General features: G+C 52.2%; 1 protein-coding gene across 8 annotated transcripts in view; it reads right to left on the bottom strand.

The window, feature by feature from the left end:
* Nucleotides 1-19,181, bottom strand: part of EXD3 (exonuclease 3'-5' domain containing 3) — a 614,390-nt gene that overhangs the window by 51,686 nt on the left and 543,523 nt on the right. The gene's annotated exons all lie outside the window — the stretch shown is intronic.

The raw sequence follows: 19,181 nt of genomic DNA, 5'->3' as shown, positions 1-19,181 counted from the left end.
GCAGGCAGAGCCAACTCCCTGCCCACTGTCACTCTGAAAGAGAGGTAACAGCACCGAGGCAGCTGTTGTTCCTCCACCCAGGCTCTGGTGAAGCGCGTGGCCTGTACGGGGGTGTAAAGGGCTCCTTTCACCTGGCCTGCTGCGTGGGCCCAGCCAGACTCACTGCGGAGCCCAGCATCCACTGGGGATGCTCAGCACCTCTCAGAATCAGGCAGGGGGCTCAGCACCCCTAACTCACAGCACTCGCCAACTGGCAGAACTGGGCCCTCATTTAAGGGCCTCAGAGGTGTGGCCGCCTCACTGTGCCCCCAGTGTCCTAGGGGACGGGGCAGGAAAAACCACAGGAAGCTTTCTGAATCCAATGCCCTGGATCAATTTTTTTGCCAGGTTCAGATAAGGATCCTCCTTCTGGGGAATGGGGTGCCCTATGGGACTGGAATCAAGATTTTGAGGATGGGGAATGGGCAGTGGAAAAAGGCAGGAAAAATAGTAACCTTTGCACCGAACACACTGGCGTCCTGATTTTTATGGGGACTATTGTACACTCTGCTCCACTTGCTGTCATTTCACCCAGCAAAGCAGCAGAGGACAGCACGATAAAAGGAGCGTTTCTCTGCTATCTGGCAATCCAGCAGGCTCATTCCTGTATGTTTCCCTTTGCCCATCTAAACACACACATTCCCTTACTAACTCAGTGACTGCAAACGACAGAGTTCATGGGAGTGAATGACTCTCTCCCTTCTTATTTACCTCTTCTCAGGATGCGTCCTCACCGGCCCCAACCTCCTCCCCATGCTCAGGAGCTGGGCTCATGGTGACAATGCTATTTACTCACAAAACAGAAGCACACTTGCCAATTTGTCCTGACAAGAGGGCTGTTCATTTGCCAATTTAAACAGCTGTCCAGAAAGCTAGTAAAACCAGCTGACTGTCTGTAAATGGACACAGCATCTGGCAGGACTGGGACAATGCCGAGACAAACAGCTCAGCAATCAGGGCTTGTGCTCCATTGGTGGCAGGAGGCAGAGAAGATGCCCTCAGCTCATCCAGCTGCATGGAAAGGTCTCTCTCTTCTACTCACACCTGGGATCTTCCACAAGACGGGGCCAAATCGGCCCTGGACCAAAGAGCTGCAGGGCTCCACAGGGCAGCCACGCTGGTTGTGTTTTGCTGATGTCAGGCCCTGATGTGCTCCTGGCACATTCCCACCTGCTTGGGAGGCAGCACCCCAGGCTGGAGCCCACCAGCTGAGGGAGTTGGGGAAGTGACACTCCTGAGGACATTTAACAGGATGCACTGAGCAACGGTCTGCAAGGGACAATCAGGAGATGGACGCCATGGGACCTAGGAGGGATATTTCCACTTCCAAGGTGGCTTTAAGTCGCCCGTGCACTGCAGCTGTCTGGGTTTGCCTGCCAGCCAGCATCACTCAGAGCAGCCACTGCACAATGTGTTCTAGTCATGGTGCCCCTCCCCTCCCCCACCCCAAGGCAAGGCCTGGACCACGGCAGGTGCTGGTGGAGAGCTCCCTCGCCCCAGGGCTATTCCCTAGGGCCATTTCCTGAGCCCTTGGATCTATGGGCAGGAGCGGGAGAGAATGAGGCTGTGACCATGGAGGGCCTCGATCCTCCAGCCCTCCTCTGGGAAGGGGATCAGGACGTCAGTCTGTCAGCACTTTCTCCCTTCTTCTAAATCTTTCCAGGCGTTTATAGTGTGCCTCTCACTGTGGCATCAGGGCTGCGCTCTGGGCGAATGACCAGCTGAGTAGCGTGTGAGGCCAGCTATTAAGTTCAGCCCAGTGGGGCAGCCCCTCCTTGGCCTGCCTGCTCTTGGCTCAGATGCAGCTCCTCTGAGCTTGCGCACCTTGCCTTCCACATAGTGCTGGAGGAGTTTGAATGGGCTTTTCTCCCTCAAGGTAACTGAGCTCACGCAGCCCAAAGAAAACCCCAACCCAGCTATGTGGAATATCCTGACTGGCTGAGAAACTGACAAGAGCCAAGCGGCCCCATCTCTGAATGTACTTCAGAGTCGTCTGCTTCAGGCAGGCAGGCAGTCGGGCTGTGCACGCCATGTGACTTGCTCTGTCACTGCCAGACACCCAGCAAACATAGTCAGTTCCCGGGAGGCGCAGGAGCTGTTTTACCAGAGAAAGCCAGAGCGACTAGTGGTGGTGAGGATTGTGCGGTTTCCCCTTGGCTGTGTCTCCAAATGGCAGCTCCATTTCTCACTGCTCCTGGTGCCACCTCCCAGCTTACGTCGCCCTTCTTCAGTGAGTTGCTGACGGTCCTTCTTCACCTCATCTCTCTCCCAGAACTGTCCAATGAGCGTGGGCCCTCCCCAGAGGCGTGGGAAGTACTGGGACAGCTATTGGAATGGTCTCTTTCCCATCAGCCAGCTGGCAGCAGAGGGCCTAGCGTAGCCTCTCATTTTTACCAGAGTCCTTTTTGGTGCAGAAGTAACTCCAGGGCATCAGCACTCTGCATCACAGCTCCCGTTACTGCCCCCTGCTCGGCTACCCGAGGCAGGCAGCACAGGCGTCCTGGTACTGAACTGCCAGGCATCTGGAGCCAAATTCACTGCAGTTGTTTGGATCTCAAGTCTGCCGAACCTGGACATGCCGAGCACTCCTAAGAGTCCAGTTTAGCTGTGCATGTATTTCCCTTTGCATCTTGCATTACCCTGATGAATTTTAGTGCTTGTGACAGTAGCGGGGTGTACACACCACTGTAGGCACGCTGTGGGCAGTACCTCAGTTGTTATCAGCATCCTCTGCTATTCCCATAATGGACATCTCCTGAGTGGAGATGGTCACATTTCCAAAGGACATTTGGTGGCTTCACGATGCAGCCAAAACCCACCAAGGGTCTAGTCTGAGCCCAGCAAACCCCAGTCCTTCCACTTAGCATAAACTTTACTTTTGTGTTGGATGCAGTGAAAAGGGTTAACAAGCATACATGGGATGCACTCACACACACACACACATACACTGGTATGTACTCACACGTACATACATGGGATGCACTCACACACACACACACATACACTGGTATGTACTCACACGTACATACATGGGATGCACTCACACACATAGGATGCACTCACATATACACATGGGTTTGCACGCACACATACACACATGGGTTTGCACTCACACATACACACATGGTATGCACTCACACAAATATATGGGTTTGCACTCACACATATACACATGGGAAGCACACACACACGTACATGGCAATGCACTCACACGTACATATATAGGACGCGGAGGGCAACAAAAATGATTAGGGGGCTGGAGCACATGACGTATGAGGAGAGGCTGAGGGAACTGGGATTGTTTAGCCTGCAGAAGAGAAGAATGAGGGGGGATTTGATAGCTGCTTTCAACTACCTGAAAGGGGGTTCCAAAGAGGATGGATCTAGACTGTTCTCAGTGGTAGAAGATGACAGAACAAGGAGTAATGGTCTCAAGTTGCAGTGGAGGAGGTTTAGGTTGGATATTAGGAAAAACTTTTTCACTCAGAGAGTGGTGAAGCACTGGAATGGGTTACCTAGGGAGGTGGTGGAATCTCCTTCCTTAGAGGTTTTTAAGGTCAGGCTTGACAAAGCCCTGGCTGGGATGATTTAGTTGGGGATTGGTCCTGCTCTGAGCAGGGGGTTGGACTAGATGACCTCCTACCTTCCAACCCTGAGATTCTATGATTCTATTCTATGATTCTATGACGCACTCACACACATACACACATGGGACGCACTCACACACACACACGGTATGCACTCACACACATATGGGACGCACTCACATACACACATGGGATGCACACACACATACATGGGGATGCACTCACACACATAACAGGGATATGCAACCACATACATATACATCCATGGGTAAGCACTCACATTTGTGGGCATACACACAGGCTCGCACCCAGACTCCTACACATTCCCATGTGCACACATACACACTCACATACATAGGTGCAGAATGGGACTCCTTAGGTTAAAGTTAGGTACCTGCTAAAGCACTTTGCTGGACTGGGGCCATGGTGCTCAGTCCTTGCAGGATCAAGCCCTTTCTCTGCCCCTGGATATTTTAACCATTCAGGGCACTTCAGCACAACTCCTTTCACTACACATTGCACTCGCAACAGATGCCTTATCCCACACCGGACAAGGGCTGTTAATCTCATTAGACTGGCTGCCCTTCTGTAAACACCCCCCACACGCACACACACCTACACACAGTCATTAGTGAGCAGAGGAGTTTGCAATAACTGACCTGGAGGGAGGCAGATCAAAGCTCTTAGTTTGCCAACAACTATTAGCTAAACTGTCTGTGGGTTTGGTGGCTTTGCTGAGAAGGAGGCATTCTCTGACTCAGCCCCCACTCTGCTAAGAGGTGTCCCGGGCAACACTTCCTTCTTCATTCACTGCCGAAGCACGAAGCACGGCTGTGTGCAGCATATCTGGGCCCCACCTCTCCCTCCTGCCAAGGTAAAGGGAGCGAGTGAGAGGTCAGAGACCAGTGTCTGAGCTTTCTACAAAACCGTCACTAGTAAGAATGTTGCTATCACTTTGGGAAGCCCTTGAGCTGCTTTTAAGCTAAAAATACTCTCCCAGGACATTTCAGAATCTGCCCTCCTTCCCCTGGGAGCAGGCTAACCCTTGCCACGCCTTCAACAGCCTGCAACAAAGACAAGATATGTTTATTTGGAGTCCAGAATTTGGCATGCACTGTGCTGTGTCCTATTTGCTAACTCCCTTTCCTTGCTCTCTGTTTATCTGCACCTGCCTCCCACATACCTGAAGTGGTTTTCATTTAAGACTAGTGCACTGCAGCTGCTAACCCTCTCAATGACCCTGTAGAAATGCTGGTGCCATTAGATCCTTGCTCATTAATCCTTGACCCAAGGAAAGCCAGTGGAGTGTGTGCAGGTACAGTCAGACAGCACACATGGGAGCCACGTGATATACTGTGATCACCTGCACTCTGCTCACTAGCACTATGCTGCACGTTCCCAGCTCCGCGCAGCCTCGCACAGCAGCTATTGGAGAAAATAACTGAGCTGCGCCAGGAATGCCAGTGATGTGCTGCTGCCTTGTTCTGAGCTGTCTCGATTCTGGAGAATCTCTGCCCCCCTTACCCCCCTTCTGTGATTTCCGTTCCCCCAGTATGCGGCCAGCCTGCTCCCTCCCCCGCTGGCTATAGAGAGGAGCACACATGGTGTTAGATCTCAGCAGCGTGGCTTGGCAGAGCCCTGCTGTGCCTGGGAGACAGGGACAGAGCAGAGAGCCAAGCGCTGATCGGAGGAGCACTCCGAGATGTTAAGCAGGGCAAGGAGGGGACCCCTCCCCAGTGCCCAGCTCCCTGCTCTGGCCAGGCAGCCTGGGAAGCACTGGTGAGCAGAGTGGCTGAGGGAAAGCAGCAGCAGGCTGTGGTGAAGGTCTCCCCCACTGGCAAGGCCTCTCATTGCTTCCATGTGCTCTCCCATCCCCGTTTTCTCTTGTCTCAGACTGTAGTTCTTTGAGGGAGGGGCTCTCTTTGTTCTGTGTCTGTTTGGCACCTAGCGCTGGGGGTACTGGGCCATGGCGGAGGCCCCAGGTGCTATGGCAATACGAATTCATACACAATAATAGTAATAATGTAATCACAGGTTGAGGTTGAGCAACTTCTCCTTGAAAACGGACAGCAACAGGAGTCTACAATCCCCAGCAAATTCCAGTTCCATCCCAGCTTTCCCAGCCTGGCTCGGTTCCTTTGTGCCAGGGAGTGTTCAGAACGGTTCACTGCCTGCTTGACTAATGAGAAGAGAGATTTCCCTGGGCCACTAAAAAGAGGTCGCCTCCCGGGGCACTCCTGCCTCTGAGAGCCCTGTCCTAAGCTGTGCATGGGTGAGAGAGCAAGGACCTTACACACCGTGAGCGCCAGCTGGGAGCACTCTAAAGTCAGCAGCAGAGACTCGGACCTAGGCTGTAGGCAGCAATCAGGGCAAAGAGCTCTTCCCCCGGCCAAGGGCTTGGGGTCACGGAGGGGCTGCCAACGCTAGCCCACTGGAGCAATCTGCTGTACACTGATTTGTAAGCAGTACTGTGTAAAGACCATTTCAAGCAAGGCAGACAAATGGCATCTTGAACTTTTAGCAAGAAAAATTCAAAGGGCTCCAAATTACAGTATCAGCTCTGCCACCCCTTGGAAAACACTCTGCAATGTCTGCAGTGCAGAGCCAGTCTGGGATCAGCTAGCTAACTGTGCAGCTCTCAAATGAGTCTTGTGCTGCTGGTCAGTGTGGCTTGACCAATGCTTTAGCATGTGAACAGCAGGTTCCCAACCACCCAAACTGGGTAACATGACGTCCCGCCATCAAATCCTCAAAGATTTCGAATGATCAGTTTCCTGCTAAAATGCATTTCCTCTTGTGCACTGTGCTGGTGGAGGAGCACACAGACACTGGGGTCTTGGCTCCGGTTTTAGCAGGATTTTTGTTTAAAAAATCACAATCGCAATCTTACACTTTCACAGAACCTTTTACCCTAAAGCAGGAGCTCTCAGGTTGTGCTCCACATAGCACTTCCAGGTGGCCTTCTGCTGGGGATGTCAGAACTACAGAGGGAGCCAACCTTTGCCTGGGATTCCTCCCTAAGGCCAAGGGATTCCTCCCTGCTCTAAACCTTGTGAACAATTTTGAACACACATGGCCAGTTTCTCAGCTGGTGTAAATGAGTGTAGCTGCACTGACCTCAATGGAGAGCGACCCCACTTTACACCAGCTGGCCCACATCAATGCACTCACTCAGACTCAGCTAAATATTCATTGTTGAATAGACTGAGCTGCTGCCCACACTGCTCAGTTACAGAGATGTAGAAAGCAGAGAAAGGACCCAGGTGCCTCTTCCCCATCCCCTGCAGACACAGGACATTTATCATGTAGCTAGACCCTGCTCGCCCTGACAGACTGTCATCCCTGCTCAGTACCGCAGACGGACCAAAGCCTTCAAGCCCCCGGCCAACAAGCCATGTCTTCCAGAGCCCATAATGTGCTGATCAATTCACACTTGGGCAAGAATCCTCGGGTTACGTGTCTAATCCCATTCAGACCCGTGGAGACCTTTGACCAGGCACAATTGTAAGTGAAAAGGATCCTGCATGGAAGAAACCAAATTCCTTCCCCCTCTGCATTTCCTGGGCTTGCTCACAGCCCACTGCTCCCCCTCCAGGAGTCACCAGCATTTCCCTAGGGTTCAGCCAACAGTGCCCTGGAGGAGCTGCCTCAGTGGGTCAGCACATGCTGTCAGCCGGCAGCCAAAGGAGCTCTCCAGGAGACATGTTATCATACACAGTCTTGTTATTAAGACCCTTTGACAGCTGTTGTATTGGAGATGGGCTTGCACACTTCCAGGGTTAGCTCTGGATCGGAGCCGTCTCTAGGATCCATGCTGAACTGAAGGCTCACGTGCCAGGAATTGTCAAATATATTAGATGTTTCTACTGAACCCTTAGAAGAGCAAGTAGAAAACGCAGGACATTTCAATCAGGAGCGTGGTAATGCCGAGCAGCTTTCGAAAGCTCGGGGGATCTGAGATAATGCTGCTTTCACCGGTAAGACTAATGTGAGGGAAGATCAGTGACAGTACAAAGGGGAGAGGGCTTGGTATGAAAGAAGGGCGTTGTCCTGGCACCCTTCGGAGATGCACGAGCTCCCGGAGGCTCCACTTGAAGCTATGCTTGAGGTGTAAATGTGCATCGTATCCCTGGGAAAAACAAGCCTTAGAAAGGCTTTAAAAAGCTTTACCAATAAACCCTTTGGAGACAGGAGAAAGTGGAGGCAGATGATTAGTTCCTGGAAGAGGGGAAACACGTGGCAGCCCAGGTTCGCTCTGCTTTGGTGCTTATCTTGCCAGGGCATTTTGAAACCTGCCTCGCCCTATGCCTGGCAATAGGGGAGGGTTTGGGAGTTCATGGGCAGTCCCTTTACTGGCATGGCAGAAGCAAAGCACAGAGCAATGTAGGTCCTCCAGAAACAGTGATTGTTGCCTTACTTTTTAATTCAGAGACAGAGTGGTGGATTTGTTGTTTTTAACCGCATGGACAATCAGTTTTAGTGGAGATCGAATTCCGGGCAAAGGAGCACTGAATGCTCCAGGGATCAAGAGTGGAATATGGACGTATTCAAATCAAGCCCAGGTTGGCAATGACCAAAAACTACGCCCAACTGCTTGGTGGAAAGAGGGGGGCGACTCTCCAGTGTCAGTGAGAGTTGGTGTCCATAGCACAAAAACCCCATCGCAGTAGGCACTAATTGGTGATAATTTCACCAGAGACACCAAGGACTGAACAGGCCCTGGAGACTGAACTCTCCCACCTGCCCTAAGTGAGGGCTAAGGCACACTGGTGGGGCACTGTTAGTGCAGAGCAATTGGGTGGGATCTTTTTAAATAGTCTGAGAGTCTTTAGTGGTGCTCACCGTGTTCTGAGTTTTAGAACCAGCCGGAGCAGCAGTGCGTACACGTGCTGTGTACCGTGAACAAACGGTTATTTGGATCCCCCCGTACCCCTTGAGGTTCCTTCGTGCTATTAGTGTTCGGCAAAATACAGAATAACTGGCAAGCTTGTTCTGCTGATGTCTCTACTGTGGAAGTGACTGGAAGACTTAGGGCTCGACTCCGTGCCTATTACGATTGCCAGCTTTCTACCTGCACAAAACCGAACACCCTTGCCCCACTGCCTGTCCCACCCCTCCTCCGAGACCCCGCCCCCTTCTGTTGCTCACTCTCCCCAGCCTCACTCATTTGCTCATTTTCACCAGGCTGGCTGAGGGGGTTGGAGTGTGGGAGGGGGTGAGGGCTCCAGTTGGGGGTGCAGGCTCCAGGGTGGAGCCAGAAATGAGGAGTTCAGGACGTGGGAGGGGACTCCGGGCTGAGGCACTGGGTTGGTATGCGAGAGGGGTGCGGGCTCCAGCTTGGGGTGCAGGCTCTGGGGTGGGGCCAGGGATGAGGGCTTTGAGGTGCAGGAGGGGGCTCAGGGCTTGGGGGTAGAGGCGAGGGGTTCGACGTATGGGAGGGGGCTCTGGGCTGAGGCAGGAGGTTGGGGTATGGAAGCAGGTACAGGGGGTACAGGTTCGGGGCTGGGGGTGCGGGTTCTGGGGTGGGGCCAGAAATGAGGGGTTCAGAGTATGGAAGGGGGCTCTGGGCTGCAGCAGGTGGTTGGGGTGCAGGGGGGAGTGAGGGTTCTGGCTGGGGGTGCGAGCTCTGGGGTGGGGCTGGGGATGAGGGGTTTGGAGTGTAGGAGGTGCCCCGGGATGGGACCGAGGGATTCGGATGGCGGGAGGAGGATTGGGGATGGGAGCCCTGTGGCTTGCCCAGGTGATTTAAAAGGGTCCAGAGTTCTCGGCTGCTGCCACCACTACCGCAGCAGCAGCACTCAGGGGCCCCATGGCAATTGCCCCCTTTGCCCCCACTGTGGTGGGCCTGGCTGGATTAAATGGGCTGGAGTGGGGCTACTGGGAGCATGGCCTGCCCAGGAAGATCAGGGATGGAAGAAGATCAAGGCCGGCAGGAGGAGAAAACTGGTCCCACCTCTCCTAGTCCCACAAGCACAGCTTTCCAGTCTGGGAGTGGAGCCTAAATCACAATCAGGGCTGGGATTCACATCTAGGACACAGGGTCCAGGTCCAGTTCAGAGCTACCAAACACCCTTGAAACACCAGGGTGCTCCAATCACCCTCCGTGCTCATTTGGGCAAAGTATTCTTCCGGGTAAAGCTCTGTCACAGTCCACGTCTCATGCAGCTGACAGAAGCCACACCAGCCCTGGCCTGGCTCCCAGCTCCTCAGCCCAGCTCGCCTGAAGCTGGGCCGGAGCAGTGCATGCATACAGTGCATGGCTGCGCCGTCCATGCACACACTCTGGCCAGTGGCCATGCACAGTGTGCGTGCAGTCAGCATGGCCCTGCCTCGGGAAGGCTGCGGCTCTGCAGGAGGAAGCCAGGCAATGGCTGGTGTGGGTCTGTCGAGCTGCACAGGACCAAGGAGCACTGTGCAGCCACGCGAAAGAGGCCTGATGTCCTACTTCCACCCCGAGGATATCATCTGAATATGTTTTTCTGCAGATGAATCCCCGAGTGAGGCAGAGGCTGGCTGCTGGTGCTGAACTCTGGATACCACTTCACAGAAGAGAATCTCTGCTCTGTGTGAATGGCTAAACCCCTCTGAAAGAGCCAAAGTCCTGCCACTCAGTTCGGAGTAGTCCCCTAATGCCAGCCATGCACGCTGACAGCCTGTGCTCCTACCATCTGGAGAGTCCAGCAATGCCACTGCCTAAGGGGAACCAGCTTGGCAGCCAAGCTATTCTGTGACACCTGGACCATGCCTGCTGGGAGCCGAGCTGTGCTAGCTGTTCACGTTCAAACAAGGCAGGCGTCTAGTCCAGTTTCCCTGACCAGTGTAGCCAGGAATTGTGTTTGGGAACCATGTTACGAAGCCGTATAGGCCACCCTGTGGAGTGCGCTCTGCACACCTTGATTTGGAGGAAAACCCTCTCCACAGTGACGTCACCCAGAGGTTTAAGACAGGAAGTGAAGAATAACACAGCCATTGGGAACCACCCGAGGAATTTCAGGCAGGAAGGACATGACTGCTAGGAATGGAGTTTGCTGGGCTCTAGGGTCAACACCCTTCTCTAGCCAAGGAGCTCTGCTGTCTACAGGGGCATGGGGACATTGGCTTCCCCTCTCATCCAGCAGCAGCTCAGAGGGAAGAGTGCCCCTCACTGAGTCACCGTCCCGGGATCAGCAGCTTTCCTGGAGCGCTGTCCCCAGGCATCATGTTGAGTGAGTTTTGGGGGGTTCTGTCATCCCAGCCCCCTGTGTTGCTCTCATGGAGGGAATTTGCTCTCTGGGCCTGCAGCTCTTGCAGTGGGAGACAGCAGGGCTCCCATTCGACCCATGGGGCCCTCCCGGCAACACCACTCCACAGCAACGCCTGCTGGCAGGGCAAGGGATCCACCCATCCCGGCTCCAGAGCAACGCTCCCTCCTGGGCACAGTGCCAGCAACTAATGGGAAAGGTCAGGGGGTGAGGAGGGCAATGGGGATAGGCACATAAAGGACTCATTGTGCGGCCAGGCCCTCTCAGCCGTATTCATACAGGGCTAGTGGTTAAAAAACAAAACGCAGCCCAGAAATCTGACAAGACACCTCTTTCCCAGGCTGCTGTTCAATTCTAATTGAACATTTCAGCACGCTTGAGCCGAGGGACGCCTGCTTCTCAGCTGGAAAACATCCCCCTCAGCCTCCCCTCCAGTGGGAACGAGCTTGCACGAGTACTGACCCCGAGAGCTGCCTGGGGCTGACGAGGCTCCAGGCCTCGGGTCCCCATTGGGAGAGAGGGCTAATGACACTGCCCAGCCCGGGAGCAGCCTGAGGAGGGGTCAGTCTCTGGCACTCATGGGACACACACAATAAACTCCTCAGTCACCCGCAGCAAGTCTTTAGCCTGACCCGGTGCCCAGCGGAGTGATCAGGGTGGCGGGGAATCTGTGATGTGGGGGGGATGCCAAGGCGAGCTCTGCTCCTCGTTATCCAATCAATGCCTGTAACAATGTATACAACAGAGCTTTAGCAGCTGCCCTAGGGTGGGCAGCTGGCTCCCTTTTCTTAGTGATTTATATTACCCCATTGTTCTGGTGCTGTTTATTAGATGTATTATGGTAGCAGGCAGGAGCCCCAGTCCTGGCCCAGGCCCCACAGTGCGAGGCGCTGTACATTATTAGGTTTTGTAGCAGGCCACACACCAGAAACCACTCCAACTACAGGGGCTGTGTAGCCAGACCTTGGCGTTTACTTGCGTTCCCTCCACCAACACCTTCAGTCCCAAGCAGCAGTGCTGGTTACAGCTTCCCCCTTGCTTTTGGCTCTTTCTCCAGGGCCTGAGAGGAACAGATGTCTCCCTTCACTGAGGTCTCTGTGAGACTGGCTCAGCTAGCCCTGGGCCTGTCCCTCACTTCCTTTCTGTGCCCTTCTGAGCAGTCGTGAGCTGATGGGCTAATGGCTCTTCAGCACAACCAGACCAGTTAATTACATCCCAGTCCCAATCTACCCTCTCTGGGGAAACCAATTAGTGCCATCTCCAGGCACTGTCACGGGAGTATTACATTAGCGCAGGGGTAGGCAACCTATGGCACGTGTGCCGAAGGCGGCACGTGAGCTGATTTTCAGTGGCACTCACACTGCCCGAGTCCTGGCCACCAGTCCGGGGGACTCTGCATTTTAATTTAATTTTAAATGAAGCTTCTTAAACATTTTAAAAACCTTATTTACTTTACATACAACAATAGTTTCGTTATATATTATAGACTTCTAGAAAGAGACCTTCTAAAAACGTTAAAATGTTTGACTGGCACGCAAAACCTTAAATTAGAGTGAATAAATGAAGACTCGGCACAGCACTTCTGAAAGGTTGCCGACCCCTGCGTTATCACCTAGCAGCCCCGGTCATGGCCCAGGACCCCATCGTGCTCGGTGCTGTATAAACACCCAACTGCTGCTACGAAGTAGCACACAAATCATTTGTGTAATCACAAGGCCTGTACCTTGTCCTGACTCTGCATTGCCAGCCTCCAATATTCATAAATCACGAGTGTCTCGCCCCCTGCAATAATCAGACTAACTTTAAACTCATGAGATGTTTTTAAAAAAATAATCAGTATTAGGTTCTTTTTCTTTGCCTGCTGGGGCTGGAGCCCTGAGGAGTCTTGTTGTCAAACTTCTGTCCACAACCAGGAGGGGTAGACGCTTAGTGTTTGTTCGTTTGTTTGTAAATGAAAGCTGAGATTATTATATAATTACATGACTCCAGAAGCTGGAGCTTTAAGGGAAACAGCAAATTGCATTAGATCTGTGATAAAATCGCAGCGTCTGTAACACAGTGACACTGGGCTACATCTACAGGGCTCAGTCTTGTGTTTCGAGAGCTCGTAAGCACCCTCTTGGTTTTCATTCACAAAGAATGCAGCACATGATTGGGCCCTGACTTCTAGTCGCATCTGAACTATTAACAACAAATAATAATAAATTAACACTAGAGCCAGCAGAAGAATTTTCATTCAAAACAAATTGTTAATAGTGAGCAGGTTTCCAGGACCATTTTCACATGCCTCCTGAAACCTCCTCCCACCATTTTCTGAAGTAAAACAAAATGGATATCGTTCCCCTTTTCTGCTTTTTCGTAGTGGACAGAGGGACCCTGAAAGGTGGTGTGTGTTGTTTTTTTTAAACAAAAATGCCTAAGGCTCAGCAGAGTGGGGTGATCTGCAGAATTGCACAGCTTGGTCTAACTTCACATTCAACAAGGACAGAGTTAGGCCAACAATGAGTCATTCTGAAAACTCTCACCCTTAGGTCTCATCTAGACTTTAAGATCACATTGACTGGAGAACTAGTGAACTGATGGCACAGCAAGAGGCGAAAGATGTGGTTATGCTGAGTTGGAGTTTGACTCACACTGTTCAAAACTCTTTGTTGTTAATATCTGTGTAACTTCAACAATTACTTATCACTCTGGAGAAAGGAAGATTTTGCTAAAGATTTAATGGGCTAATTGGCTCTTCCAATCAAGGTGTGATTGCTTACAAGGAACCGACTTCAGCAAGTGACAGAACAAGGAGTAATGGTCTCAAGCTGACGTGGGGGAAGTTTAGATTGGATATTAGGAAAAACTTTTTCACTCAGAGGGTGGTGAAGCACTGGAATGGGTTACCTAGGGAGGTGGTGGAATCTCCTTCCTTAGAGGTTTCTAAGGTCAGGCTTGACAAAGCCCTGGCTGGGATGATTTAGTTGGGAATTGGTCCTGCTTTGAGCAGGGGGTTGGACTAGATACCTCCTGATATTCTATGATTCTATGATTCTAAGTGCTTCAGAAGAACCAGGCAAGAGCAGAGCTGACAATCCTGATATTTTTAAGATAAAAACAAGCAGAAAAAACAAAACAAAACTGATGGAGAAAAGGTGTGAGTGCTTTTTTATCCACTAGAAGGAAGCAAAAACAAGGGCAAACCCCCAATATTTTAATTGATTTGGAGGTCACCTTTAATACATAGAAATAGTACAATAATTGGTAGAGATAAAAAAAGAAGAGTTAAAACATCTGAGGAACCAACACCTATCTAACTGCCAACTCTCAGCTGTTTTATTATTATTATTATTATTATTATTTGCACAGCTCTCTAGATTTATTAAACACAGGTGGAGGCTTGAATATTAGTTGCAATAATATATTACTGTACCTGTTCCCAGACACTTAGAGACAATCAAAACACAACAACTCACATGGACTCCATATTGTGTCTATATTAATCAGTTTGTTACTGGATTAAATTATAAGACTGTGCAAAGCATGTCTCTAAAAGGCTCTTTTAAAGAGTAACAGGCTGAATCCACATGAAAAGTTGTATCTCTACTTTGCAGGCCAAAGTAGCTGCCCCCAAACTGTTCTTTTGCTGAGCTATTTTTTGCCTGAGTTTCCAGTACCTGCTTGTGCCATTTTTAAGAGACAGTAACATTCCACTGCCCTGACTTCGGTAAGTAACTGAGCTGTAATGTTTTCGCACTACGTCATGTTGTTTGCCTGGGTGTATTCTGTAGGGAGCAGCTTTGCACCTGAGGCGGGATTCAATCAGAGAGGCTGTGGCAGAGAAAACCAACTGTACTGAACTTTCCCATCTTTGGAAGAGAGCTGCCGGAGTACCGCTCTACAGCACAGCATTCTCCAAGAGCTGTGTGTGCCTATGCATGGAGGGGCTGTCTGCACTTCGAGCTGGAGGTGTGATTCCCAGCTCGCATAGACATGCTTGTGCTAGCTCTCATCACACTGTCGCGCTATAGGTGCATAGCTGCAGTAGCCCAGGCAGTGGTGACACAGGCGAGCCACCCCAAGTGCGTGCCCAGAGTCCAGGTGGGTGCCTGTGCTTTAGTGCAGGGGTCCCCAACCCCCGGTCCGCGGCCCGGTACCGGGCCGCGGCCTCTTACAAACCGGGCCGCGAACCGACCCAGTGGACCTCCCGCAGGCGTGCCTGCGGGAGGTCTACCCGAGCCGCGGGACGACCGCTCCCTCCGCAGTCATGCCTGCGGGAGGTCTACCCGAGCCGCGGGACGAGCGCTCCCTCCGCAGTCATGCCTGCGGGAGGTCCGCTGCTCCCGGGGCTCCGGGGGACCCCCCGCAGGCATGACTGCGGACGGTTCGCTGGTCGCGTGGCTCAGCTGGACCGCCCGCAGGCATGCCTGCGGGAGGTCCACCGGCTCCGGTTGAGCTGCCGCAGGCGTGCCTGCGGGCGGTCCAGCTGAGCCGCGGGACGAGCGCTCCCTCTGCCGGTCCCTGGTCCTCAAAAGGTTGGGGACCCCTGCTTTAGTGTGCTAGGTGCTGAGAGAACGAGTATGTCTGCACAAGCATCCCACCCCCAGCTCCAAGTGTAGACGTAGCTGTGTGAAACAGAACTTTTAAAGGCTTGTCTTCACTGCAGAGCTAGCTCAAGGTAGAACCCAGCTCAACTCCTGTCCACACAATAATCTCTAGCTCGAGTTATGTGGTGCTTTAAATTCAAGCTAGCTGGCTTGTTGGGGGCAGGGCTGAAGCTTGAGCACCACTGACACTAGAGCTACTAACGCAGTGGGGACTCAGCTAATCCAATGGCCCTGTGCAGCTCCAGCACTGCTTTGCAGGTGACGCTCTCAGTCGAGCTGGGCTAACTCGAGAGGCGTTAACGCCAATGTGGATAACTTGAACTAACGCAGCAGTGAAGACAAGCCCAAAGACTATTTGTGATATCGCCATCTGATGGCTCCCAACGATATGACACAATTGACCATTGCAATGTGTTGAAAAAGTAGAAAAACTAAACCCACCAAAAAATGAGGAAAATCCTTGAAAGCTTCCATCAAGCCTGGCAATGTGATACAGTGGCCTTTACCTGCAGATCACTGGCTCAGCTCTGGACCAGCTTGCAACCCAAAGTCATTCACACTAGACAGTTCTTTGCTAGCCAATGTGAAATAAGATCCGGTTTCAGCCCATGCCTTATGCATAGATATCCATGTAATAAAAACCACCACTACAGCGAACAGCCCCAGCCCCTGGAAAGAGTTACTATGTAAATCCATCATTCCAAAATTGCAAGGCCCTAGAACCCTGTCCTGCCCCGTCGGTCACAGATCAGACAGTGACAGTTTGTTCCGGGGATGCAATGGGTCTAATTTAGAATCTTGGGGGGTGGGGGGGTGGAATTCGGTGGAACGGGTCTCTCCTGCTCTGAGAGCATTCCATCCTCCCTGCTTGCGTAACTGGAATTGAACTCCCCTAGGAAATAAAGTTGGTCTTTCCTAATTCACCTTAGAGCTTATTCAATATTGCTCCAACACACAACAGCCCCCCAGCACAACAGCACTGGCTGGGGGCAACTGAACTTCCCTCTCCCCCAGAGAGGCTCCGGCCCGTTCAGAGTTGAGACACACCAGTTGAGGGCACTGTGGGAGTCTTGCATTGCTGCTATCCATGCTATACCTCTTTCATGCACTCAAGACTGCACTCTCTGGTGCTAGTAATGCGGCATTTTTCACCAGCATGGAATTCCTATAAGAAAAAGAGAAAAACCACCCTCAATCTGTGCCAATCCATGTGAACAGCAGGAAGGAATCCTTGCCCACAGCCCAGGGACTCTGTGGGGTGCACAATCCCCCATCACTGCAGTTGCACAAGGAGTCACACAGGACTCCCTACATTTTTAATAAGTTGCTGCAGCAGAATGGCTGGCAATACAATTGAAGAGCAGAGAGCCACAGGCCAGATCTTTACTTGGAAGCTGCAAGTTCTGTATTTGCAGGCATAATTTGCACCATTCATTTCTGTTACGATGTGACTCTGTGTATATCCTTCAGTCGGGCTATTAAGGTAGCCAAGCGAAAGTGGACCTCACTGGAAAGCAGTGGATGTTGGTTAATTTCAACCTCACCTGTAGGGATGTTGTTGCACACAAATCTTAGTCACAATATCAGAGCTTTGGAATAGTCTCCCCAGGGAAGAGAGGTGCATGCTCCATGCATGGGCCATTGAGAACTAGGTTATGCAAATCACTGGAGGATTTACTGTTGGCACAATCCTGGGGAATGGACCACACAGAACCTAACAGATCTTTTCCGACGCTGACTTCTTGTGTTCTGTGTTAATTTGCATCCCCTCGAGCCTGGAGGGGACAGCGAGACACAGCTTCCACCCTGAATCCCATTCTTCAGGGGTGGGAAGTTTATAACTGCACTGTTTTAACATGCACTGGACTGAACTGCAGAAGTACATCTCCCCTTAGCCTGGGCCTGAAAGCACAGGGCTGCTACTGTGGTTGTATGGCAGGGGTCCAGGGATGGGAATCAAGAGAGCTAGTTCCCAGCTTTACCACACACTTGTTGAGTGACCGTGGGTGATCTTTGTGCCTCCGTTTCCCCACTTGTACAAAATGGCTAGGGACATTTACCTGCTCCTCTGAAGCGCTCTGATGTCCTCAGATGAAAAGGCAATTTGTAAGTGCTAAGGGGCAGAGTTATTGCTGCGAATGGTCCCAGCTGTGCCTGGCTCCCACTCTCCTCTTCTCTCTCTGCCTTGGGTCATGAGTGGTTCTCATGGTCATGGGGACACCATTGTGTAAAAGATCTGCTCCGTTACAAACTGGATTAGTTCAGGGAAGCCCTGTGTCCGGTGCTCTGCCAGAGGTCAGACTAGATGATCACAGTGGTCCCTTCTGGCCTTAGAATCTGTGAATCTATAACTATAACTAGTGCGGCTAGTGCACACAAATGCAGGGGAACCTGTCGGCTGCTTTATCACCTTCCCATCGTCGGTCAGCTCACACCTTCCTTTGCACCCATTAGTCACGACCAGCACAGAAGGAGGCTGCAGTTGACTGACATGCTGGCGAGCGGAGAGGGAGGATCAGAATTCCCTGGCCAGGCTAGAGTAACTGGGGCAATACCGCAGTGCACACACGGGGCCCTGGGCAGCTGCTGAATGCCAACCTCCAACTGGTGCTAGGTACCCACCAGCTAGGTGGAGTGCAGATGGTGGGCGCATGCATCAGCATTCCCCGCCCGGGGCAGCTTGCTCCATGGTGGCCATGAGGCCAAACCCAGTGACCTCACTCATGTACTGGTCTCTGCACCCCATCATCCTGTTGCTGTTTGGTTTTAAACACCCTGCTGCAGAACCTCAGATCAGGTGACACCAGGCTGATCGCTGATTTATTTGCCAATTTCTCAGGCTTTCCACAGCCTGCCAACCCCCCCACCCCCCTTGAGGAAGCGCACTCCTGATGAGAGAGTATCGGGAGTAAGAAAGAAAAGGAAACTGAGACAAAGACCCTGACATGTTCTGCCCTCCTGTCATCTTGACACGTAAGGAGGAACACTGGCAGGGAGGGAAGGGTTCCCAGAGGGTAGGTGTTCAATACCCTTCTCCCGGGCTGCTGTCACCTCCCAGTCCCCAGGGTGTGAGAATCAGACTCTTATCCCTTCATTAGGCACTAACATACTGTACTAACCTTTTCACATGAAAGCTACGGTCTGTTCTCCAACAAAAGCTCAGAGTTAGTTCCCAGGCATGGGGGGAAACCAACAATCCTGAGCCGGGGCTCTGGGGCAGGCAGGCTTTCCCTGTTAGCGCTCTGTCAAGATCAATGGCCAAGTGCTGACGGGAGCCCTCCAGTTCCCTCGCCCCCCCGCACCAAGGGCTGTGTGTAATGCCTCTTTATGGGGGGCAGCACCCTCTGACAGCAGCCCTGGCCAGAGTAGGAGCCCGTGCTGATCTGTACTGACTTGGCTCAGGCTACCTCAACCCACTGAGCCAGAAGATTGTGGTGCTATGGCTGAAAGCTGAGGCAGGAATTTGGAGGGACAGCAGCAGGGTCCCTGGTGAAGCTGAGACACATCTGTCTGGGAGAGCTGAACCCCAGTTCTAACTGCAATGGTGGGGTGAGAGGATGGGTCCTTTATTGTGAGCTGCTGGCCATGCAGACCATGGGCTTCTGTTGACTTCAGTAGCATCCCCTCTGATGCATGCTGGCTTAAGTGAGAACAGAGCCATATCCCAGAAGCTGGCTGGGCACCTCACCAGCAGAGATCCTCTCTCCTATTCCCTGCTATCCAGC

This window comes from Mauremys mutica, chromosome 18 (assembly GCF_020497125.1).
Source record: "Mauremys mutica isolate MM-2020 ecotype Southern chromosome 18, ASM2049712v1, whole genome shotgun sequence".
Lineage (NCBI taxonomy): Eukaryota > Metazoa > Chordata > Testudines > Geoemydidae > Mauremys > Mauremys mutica.
Note: the sequence above shows the minus strand (reverse complement) of the source record. Positions and strands in the feature narration are given on the sequence as shown.